The sequence below is a fragment of the Pinus tabuliformis genome, chromosome X (assembly GCF_031772625.1).
Source record: "Pinus tabuliformis cultivar Carrire ecotype Pingquan chromosome X, CPIR1, whole genome shotgun sequence".
In the NCBI taxonomy this organism is placed as follows: Eukaryota; Viridiplantae; Streptophyta; class Pinopsida; order Pinales; family Pinaceae; genus Pinus; species Pinus tabuliformis.
In genome coordinates, this window is record NC_142308.1 from 1067155016 (window position 1) to 1067164634 (window position 9619).

The window sequence follows — 9619 nt, forward strand, 5'->3', positions numbered from 1 at the left end:
AAAGGAAATCGACAAAGGAAATGGAAAAGGCTTTGGAAGGGAAAAATGGAATTTTGGCACATTTATTTATGAAGATAATGGAAATTAGGAGAAAAGGAAGGTGAAAGGTCATTTCTTGCATGTGAGGATTAAAATGAAGAAAAATAATGGAAAATGAAGAAAATAGAGGCCTCAATAATAAAGAGGTTTCTGAGGATCAGTGGGTAAGATTTAGATAGGTTTTGGTAAAGCTCTCTTCTATTCTCTCCCTCTCTCATACTCTAGGACACTTAGAGTTTCTTGGAGCACTCTTGGAGGAGTGTGGCATACCTGGATTTTTGGAGCAAGGAAAAGGAAGAGTAGGAAAGTGCAAGAGGACATCGGGATCAGAAGCTACAACATGTTTTTGTTGTAGGTACCAAGTTGAATGTATGTTTTAAACACTAGTTTTGGCATGCATCACACATGCATGCGGTTTATTGGTCATGATATGTCATTGGCATGGAGGATGGCTGAGATTGATAGTGGATTTGCCTAGCCTTGCCATTTCCTAGATAGTTATGGTGTTGTGGGTTCATTTATTTGTTTTACTAGTTGGTTTTCATGTTTCCTTTAGCTTGGGTAGAGTTATTAGTTCCTAGATCCTTGGTTGGATAAACACTCTTGAAGCCTTGTAATGGCTTGGGTTGAGTTATTAGTCCTGGAAACCTTGGTTGGACAAATGTTATGAAATCCCTGTAATAGATTGGATTGAGGTACTAGTCCTAGAAGCCTTGGTTGGAAAAATTCTCTAGAAGCCCTAGGTGGGTTGAGTTACTAGTCCTGGAAGCCCTGATTGGAAAAATGCTCTAGAACCTTGAAGTAAGTTGTGGGTTGAATTACTAGTCCTAGAAGCCCTAATTGGACAAACGGTTTGGAAGCCCGCAATACATTGTGGGTTAAGTTTCTACTCTTGGAAGCCATGTTGGAACAAACACTCTAGATCCATGAAAGGCTTGGGTAGAGACCAATCTGATGATGGTTTTTTTATGTCTGGTCATGATATGGAATCATTGTTTTATCGGTTGAGGTGGATGGCCTCTGAAAGCCCTGGATGGTTTTGGATTGATGTTTTCTATGAGATATGACATTCATTCTTGGAATATGGCACAGGTGTGAATGGGTAAAGATATATTTGGCTCAACCATCCTATGGTCAGGTGGAATGTGGTAATCCCATATCAGGTTGGATTTGCATCATTAATATGAGGTTATTTCTCCTTGTTATCTCATGAGTATCATACTAGTTTATACGTGGATTATATGGCTATTATTTCCTTGGTATTTCTATTGTTATTATGTTGGTTATGTATGTGTTTTATGATAATATCTATGTATGGCTCTCATCATGTTTTTACTTGTAAATGAATGAAAAATGTATCTATGACCTATTGGATGAAATGGAAGCTAATGTGTTGAGGCAACAATGATTCTTAGAGATTCTCAGCTACGTATGAGACCCCTATGCTCATATTTTTTATTTACACCTGTAGATTACATATTTGTGATATGTTTGAAGAAAAGCATGTCATGACTAGTAGGGGTCCAATCAAGGTCTTATTCAAGTAATTTCATTTGTACTATCATTTCATTATTATCCTATGGTTTTGAAGGTGTCATTCAAATTTGGCCAGTGACCTAGGCTCTGGGCATGAAAAAGTGGCTCAAATACCAGGGACACTGGTACAACACTGAAAAAAATAGTCCCTGGAGGCTGGAATGCCTTGTCACGAGAGCATCCAGAGCATCCTGGATGCTGGAAGGCCTATAACATGGGACCGTCTGGGGGTCAAGTGGTCTAAAATGTCAGTGGCACCCAGAGGTTGGTTGGAAAAAACGTTGGGTTGGTTCCTAAGGGTCCTAATGTTGATGTTGAAGGTTTGTATGGTGTGTTTCCATCAGTTTGATTTCCTAAATGTGATTTAGGAGGGCAAATCATATCATAGTGGCATCTTATTGTATGTTTACCACAGCTAGACAGTTTCTTGGGTAAATGTGGGAGGAGGGTGTTATAGAGTGGTATCAAAGCATGGTTCACCCCTCAGACTAGATGGGCGGTGTGTTGGTCACACATTTATGTCAGCTGCATATTTGTTTCTTATGCTTGTAGTCCATGTGCTTGTTGCATTTGCATGGTGTTGATCATGAGTGTAGTAATGTTGCCATTTGAAGGTTGATGGTGTTGTTGTGGGATGTGTCATCATGAGTGTGTGGTTTTATATGAATTTATTATGCATGTCATTGTCTATATGTTGTTATGTATGCATTGTCATGGTTATGGTTATGCATGTATGGTAGGTCAGACATGCATTGTGAAGTCATTTTATACAATTTGTTCATCATGATGATATTGGTTTGTTATGATGCTGATATGTTTGATGAGCTAGAGTAGGGGATGCAGATCATTAAAGTGAAGTTGCAACATTGGACCTCAAGGCAAGAGCATGTCATCATACGGGTCTGTATGTTGTGCATGCATGTATGTAGGTTAAGGGTTGTTATGAGAATTATGGTTATGTGTATGCCTTTCATTCTATTGATGTTATAATTACATACATGATAGATGCTAGTTGATTAGTGTAGTCATATGCACATGTATCGAATAGTCATGAATGATAGTAACATGTGGTTATATGCATTGTTGTTGTTGTTTCATGTTAGATAACTTGATGATTATGTTATATGTTGTTGATGAGTATGTTATAGGCTATCTTGTTTTTGTTATATGATAGTTAGCTTGATGATTATGTTATACGTTGTTGATGAGTATGTTATAAGTTAAATTCTTGTTGCTATATGATAGTTAGCTTGATAATTAGGATGTAGGTTGTTGGTGAGCATGATATATGACTTGTTGTTGTTATGCTAGTAAGATGATGATTAGGGTTATTACATTAAGATATTGATGTTATATGTATCATAGTAAGTTGGATTGGTCTATGAGAATGGTTAGGGTTATGACATTTAGGTATGAGTTAATATGTTGTGATATTATGTCATACTAGTCTAGACTGACTATGCAAATGTGATTATTATGTATGAACGATAAATGTTTATGAGATTATGATGTGGACATGTTAGCTAGTGACTATTATGGATATCATGACCTTATTTGTGGTTGCGTTGATACATTGAGAAGTTATATCATGCTAATATGGATTGATTGTGCAAACAAGATTTCCTCCCTTGAGATGCATTAAGTTATGAACTTTATTATGTCACCTCCTTTGTGCTTGATTGTTTGATTATCATGTATATTCGATGTTTGAGTGTTTGGTGTCTATTAATTCATATATTTGATTTATTTAACATGTTATTTTTTCAATTTGGTTCAATGTTTGATGAATTGCATAATATGAGTATGTGCTCCAATGATCTCGTTTTAGGATTATTGTACTAATACATATGTGTTGAGACAACTGATATGTACCTGAGTGTAGTAGGTGATAGTTGTAGCATTATGTCTAATGAATTGAGTTGACTATCGATTATGGTATGATTGTTAGTCTTGGTAAAGGTCGATTTCAAATTGATAGATATGATTGTCTTGATATTTGGAACGTGTGGTTGACACATGTGAAGAGTTGTAGGAAACATGCTTGGTATTAGCATGACAAGGTAATAGTTGATTTGTTTATATAACTATCCATTGGGTGATATGAAAGTAAATAGTAAGACTCAGTTGCAACAAGGTAATAAGTTAAAATTAAGAAATTGGGCAGGAATTCCTTTGGCTATGTTTGGAAACCCTATTTCCAAATGAATGAGTGTTTTTCATACTAGAAGTCTTCTTAACCCTAATTTGTTTGAAATTATGTGGATATGTGCTATATTCATGGACATGTATTTGATAGGTATAACAGTTGGTGTCTAGTTATAACTACATTTGTCAAGGGAACTGGAGTTCCTTGAGACATGGCATAGATGTGTTCAACTACAAGGCGGTGCGCTTGGCACAACAAGATAAGGTAACTAGTTTATTGTTATGTTTATTTATACATTGGCAATTATGTGTTTATGGTAGTGTGATGAATGGAGTTGCATGGAAAGAGAGCTTGCCATAAAATCTTGAAGAAGGCTTGGGTTGATATTTCCTTGGGAACCATGGGGATTGAGTCATGGTGTTTGTTGTCAGTCATGTGACTTTGGTATTTTAGTGATTTGTTGTTATTGTTTGTGGTTTTTTTTTGCATTTAGTGCGTGGCCATGTCACTTTTTTTTATCGTGTCATGTTGTTATTGGTTTTCCATGGTTTTCTTCTGTTTGCTTCTCGGTCTTGCCTTTATTATTTTGAGAGTCTTGGGAATTAGTTGGGTAAGGAGGAAGTTAATGGAGCTCGGGGAGAGATGTTTGGAACCCAACATGTAATGAAATACTAGGATGAAGCTGGTTCATGTGTAACAGAAACTAAAGGTAAGAGTATGTCAGTCGGTTGAGTTGATTAGGTCCATTGGTGTAAATGGACGATGGTAGGACAATCATGAGAAAGCTTAGAGAAAGGTAAGGTGAATAAACTTGAGGCATCATATGCCTTGGCTATGTTGGGAACTGTTGTTCTAAATTTTTCACATGTCTTGCATGCATAAAGGGAGTTCTCTTAACATTGACCTTATGATATTTTGTAATTATGTTGTGAACATGTTTATGCTAATATTTGTATATATGCATGTATATATGTATGTATTTATGTCATTGTCTGAAAGGATGATGATTGTTTGATGTTGATGTTCATATATATATATATATATATATATATATATATATATATATATATATATATATATATATATATATATATATATATATATATATATTATTGTCTAGCAGGGTCATCAAGAATCGTTCTTTGGAGGAATGATTGCTTATGTAGGTGAATGGCATGAAGAGGTTCCTCGTTTATGAGGAATCAAGTGGGAAGACTAGTCATGACAAATATATGAGGTTAGTATCATGTGGATATGAATTGATATTGTATGCTTGTATTATTTGTAGCATACCTAGGGGGGATAGTATGGGGTACAAAGGGAGGTACCAAAGGGAATAATGTAATAATGGTATGGGCCATAGTAATAAATAAAGTGGTTAACCCATATCATGTAAGGGACCAAGTGTAGTTAGCAGTAATGTAATAAGGCTATTGTATTAGATAGATGGTATTGAGGGAACCATGGTATTTTATGTATGAGGCCTATATAGAGATTAGAGACTCTATCGGGTCTAGAGCCTGATTATCTTCTGTATTCAAAGGTTTCGGTCGGATGTATACCCCAGGAAGACTATACACCCCTCCACACGGGGGGGACTTGTTCCCCTCACGGGGGTCCCGGGGGGGGGGGGGGTAAATCTTCCTTGGTTGGGGGGTTCGGGTGCCAGCGGTTCCCCGGCAGGGGTTCAGGGGCAGCACCACCGAAGCTAAAAATAGATGTAAAATTGCCTTGTAGAAGTCTAGTAATTTATAGTCAATCTGGGCTATTCATTAGGCGGATGATTTGATGGTAGAAGTTATGTTTAATTTAGGGTCTTTTGCCCGAGATGGCAACCCCCTCAGTATATATGAGGGAATTGTATCACGTCTATATATATATGTATTCTAAGTGAGGAAGAGAGAGGAGATTGAGAGCGAAGAGTGTTACAACGGATTTGCTATAGGTTGTATTTCTTCAGTTTGCTGGATAATATAATAGAAGAAGGACTGGTTGTTTCTTCGTGGATGTAGACCAAACTGGATGAACCACGTATGTTTGTGTCTCTCTTGTTTTATACATTTTCTATGTTTATATTTCTGCAATATTTTATGTGTTCTATTGCTCTCTAATATATAATTTTCTAACAACTGGTATTAGAGCCAAAGGTCTATTTGGCTAATAAACTCGCAAGAGAGAAGGGTTCTTGGTTTGGTGGGAGAAATGGTGGAAGATGGTAGGTTTAGGGTCAAAAAATTTAATGGCAAAAACTACCAGCTGTGGAAGATGCAGATGGAAGATTATCTGTATCAGAGATATCTGTAACTACCATTGAGCAGAAAGACAAAGAAGTCGACGAGTATTAAAGACAAAGAATGGGATATTCTCGACAAAAAGGCACTTGGAACAATACGGCTGTGCCTGGCGCTGTCAGTAGCATTTAATATTTCAAAGGAAACGACAACACAAGGTTTAATGTCGGCACTTGCAAAACTATATGAAAAACCCTTGTGTTACACTAAAATTTGTCACCATGACTATTTGCAGTTAGTATGGCTCCATCAACTGTCATACTATCCTCCTTGGCAAGACTCATACCTCTGCTCTCCATGTCAAACTTCAAGAAAGAGAGAAAGTCATTAAAAATCTATATATCTCTGGGTACGCAGTTTCTCTTAGCCTTACCTGCGTGGACGCACCCCAAGTTCACAATACCTGCGTACTTGTACGCTTTGTATGTAAAGAGGAGGGTGCGTACTCCTGTAAAGGTCAAAAGGCGCAAGTTTCACTCCAAAAAAGTTACTTGTGGTCATTTCTAGAGCATTCTAGAAGCTTGTTTGATGTGTATGAAGCACCTCCAGATGGTTCATGTATCCCTACCAAAGAGGAACTTATCCCATCAAGAGGGGAGCTATCCCATCCAAAGAGGGGTTTATCCCATTGATGGTGGACCTGAATAACTTCCTCTAGAGCACTATAAATACAGGCATTGGGCCAAAGGGAGGGGAGGTTGAAATCTGAACATTCCTAAGGGTAGATGCTGCTGGAATTAGGACTTCCTTGTAGAAACTTGTGAGGAGAGATTACCATCTTTGCTTGTTTCATTTGGAAGTGGGTGAGCTGATCAGAGTAAAGTAGAACTCTTGTGGACCCTGGGAAGGACCTGCACAACACCAAGGCTCAGGTTGTAATGGTTCCTTTTGTTACCTTTTAATACAAATTAGTCCATTCTTCTCAACAATTTGTTATTTATGAGTTGTTTCATATACTCCTTGGTCTATATGTTAAATATGTTTTATTTTATGTGATATTCAGGTGCTATTTAATCGTTTGATTGTTAGTGAATGCAGGTTTCGAAGGGAAGGAGGAGCTCATCCGGATCAACGAAGCTGGACTACTACAACAGCGTTGGGTTACAGGTAGGATCTAAACACTTGATTTCTCATATTGTAAATGCATATTTAGTGAAGGATTATTCTTATTTGTCTTGTTTGTCACTAGAAAGTCTTAGGCTTCTAGGGAGGTTGGTTGTGTCCGCACTAACAACTCATTCCGTGTGACAAAATGGTGACTCCGCTGGGGAATCCGTGAATGTGTTTGAGTTCTTTTTGATTTGATATTTTGGTCTGAGAAAAATCGCTTATTTTCTGGTTTTTGGCTGTCTGACTGTGTATTTGGGTGGGTTAGCTTAGAGTTAAATTCGATTTTTATTTTTCTTAGCTTTGCCAGCAATACGCAGCCTCTGAGTTAGGCACAGTGCGTACTTGTACGCACTGCGGCTTTGTGCACAGAGCGTACCCGCACCTGTGCAAACAGGCTGCCTGTGTACCCCTGTCAAAAGCTTAGAAAATTTCAATTTCTTCTTTTTTATCTTTTAGATTTTGTTTATAGCTTGTTTTCGCTGCCTAGATCCACTGTTCACCTGTCAGAAGTTTTCATCTTGGCTAATTTCATTGGCATTCCTGCTTTAAGCTTTCATCAATTGGGTGTTTTGAGTCTCTTTTTTGAGAAATTCTTAATTTGATTTCCTTTGGTCATTACTTGAAGGTTTGTCTCAGTCTTTTGTCTCAGGTTTGTATGAGTGTTAATCGTCTTTGATTGTTTTTATTTTTTGATCTTTGGAACTCTCATCCAATTTTCTCGACTTGCACTTGATTGTTTCTTAGATTACATTAGAATCATCTTGTGTTTGAGAATTCTCTTGCATAGATCACATTTGCATAATTAGAGTTCTCATTTTCAGAATATTAATGAAAAATGTGCATAGATTACATTTGCATACTTTTCAAGTGAATTGTGCTTAGATTACAATTGCATAGTTTACATTCTGAAAAATCAATCGTAGATTTAGATCAGCTTTCTTTGATTTGAATTTACACAAAAATAAAAATAAAAAAAATGGTTTGGAATTGATTTGCATTAGTTTTTCTTGATAAAATTAGTGCCTTAGAGAATTTGTTGTATTTTCTCTTAGTGATCAATTTTTTGCATTGTTGGAAGTGAATGGAAACTCTCTCCTTACTTTAATTAGGATTCATCAAATTGAAAAGATCACATTATCATATTCAATTGCATTCAGTTGAGTCGGGTCATAACACCATTGGTTTCATATCCATTTACCCCTTTGAGTAATAACAACCTTAATAACACAACGCTTAATTAAAATTCATCTAGTAATTTTTACATTTCTAGGGCTCTGATACACCAACATAGCTTAGGCTAGTGTCTTGGAGTAGGAGAGTAATTAACTCTCCAAGACAAAAAAACCAAACAAGTAGCTCATCTTGTGGTAGGATAAATCCAACTGTTACATTTATGCTCTGGGAAAGCTCCTCTTAAAGGAGAAGCACGAGACCGTGTCCGAACCAGTGAGGGGATCAATCCTCCTTCATTGGGAAAGACGCCAGATACGCACGTACTACAAACGGTAAACCTCAGATTATTGTCGAGGAGCCTGGGGTCACTTGTCGGTAAACCTTAGATTATTGTCAAGGAGCCGGCAAGGGGATTGAGCTTGTTACTCTGCCCTTGCGTGCTATCGGGTCGTAGACTGTTCCCCCAGGTGTATTTGTTGTTGTTGGTAACCTTAGTGACCATTATCTTTAAGGTTCTACCCAAGGTGACGGTGGAGGGAAGATCCCACTGTACCTGGAGCAGAGGTCGGCTAGACTCACTTGGATTTTCTGGGGGGTTCACTTCACTCGAGACAGTTAAAGTGGAGGAACTTGGTCCAGTCTATTCATTAAGCAGGTTGTTGGGGTAACTGTTCCACCCGCCACTTCTGTACTGAATTCTGCGATGTTGGATTTCATCACTAACTAGTGTGCGGATAGTTCTTTTACTGAGTCAACCTCATTAAAAAATGAATCAGCTAGATTTTAGGATAAGTAGGTAGATTGTAGAAAGTAGGGTTTTGAGGATAGTTCCTGTTACTGAGTCAACCTCGTTAAAAAATGAATCAGGTATGAGGATAGTTCTTTTCTTGTGTCAACCTCCTTAAAAATGAAACAACTCCCTTTTCAAGTTAAATATTGAAAGTAAACCTTCATTCCATCCATCTGGTTAAATGCAATGAAGCCTGGGGGGCATGTACCTCGTTTTGCGTCATCATGCTGGGGGCATGTGAAATTTTTGAGCATAGTTCCTTGTCTTGTGTCAATCTCGTTAAAAAATGAAACAAGGGTAGGTTAAGTATGTAGATTGTAGAGAGTAGTCATGAGCATAGTTCCTTGTCTTGTGTCAAGCTCATTAAAAAATGAATCAAGGGTTTTGAGCATAGTTCCTTGTCTTGTGTCAAGCTCATTAAAAAATGAATCAAGGATTTTAGAGCATAGTTCCTTATCTTGTGTCAAGCTCGTTAAAAAATGAATCAAGGTTTTTAGAGTAAAGTTTTTGTTAGGTAGATTGTAGAGAGTAATT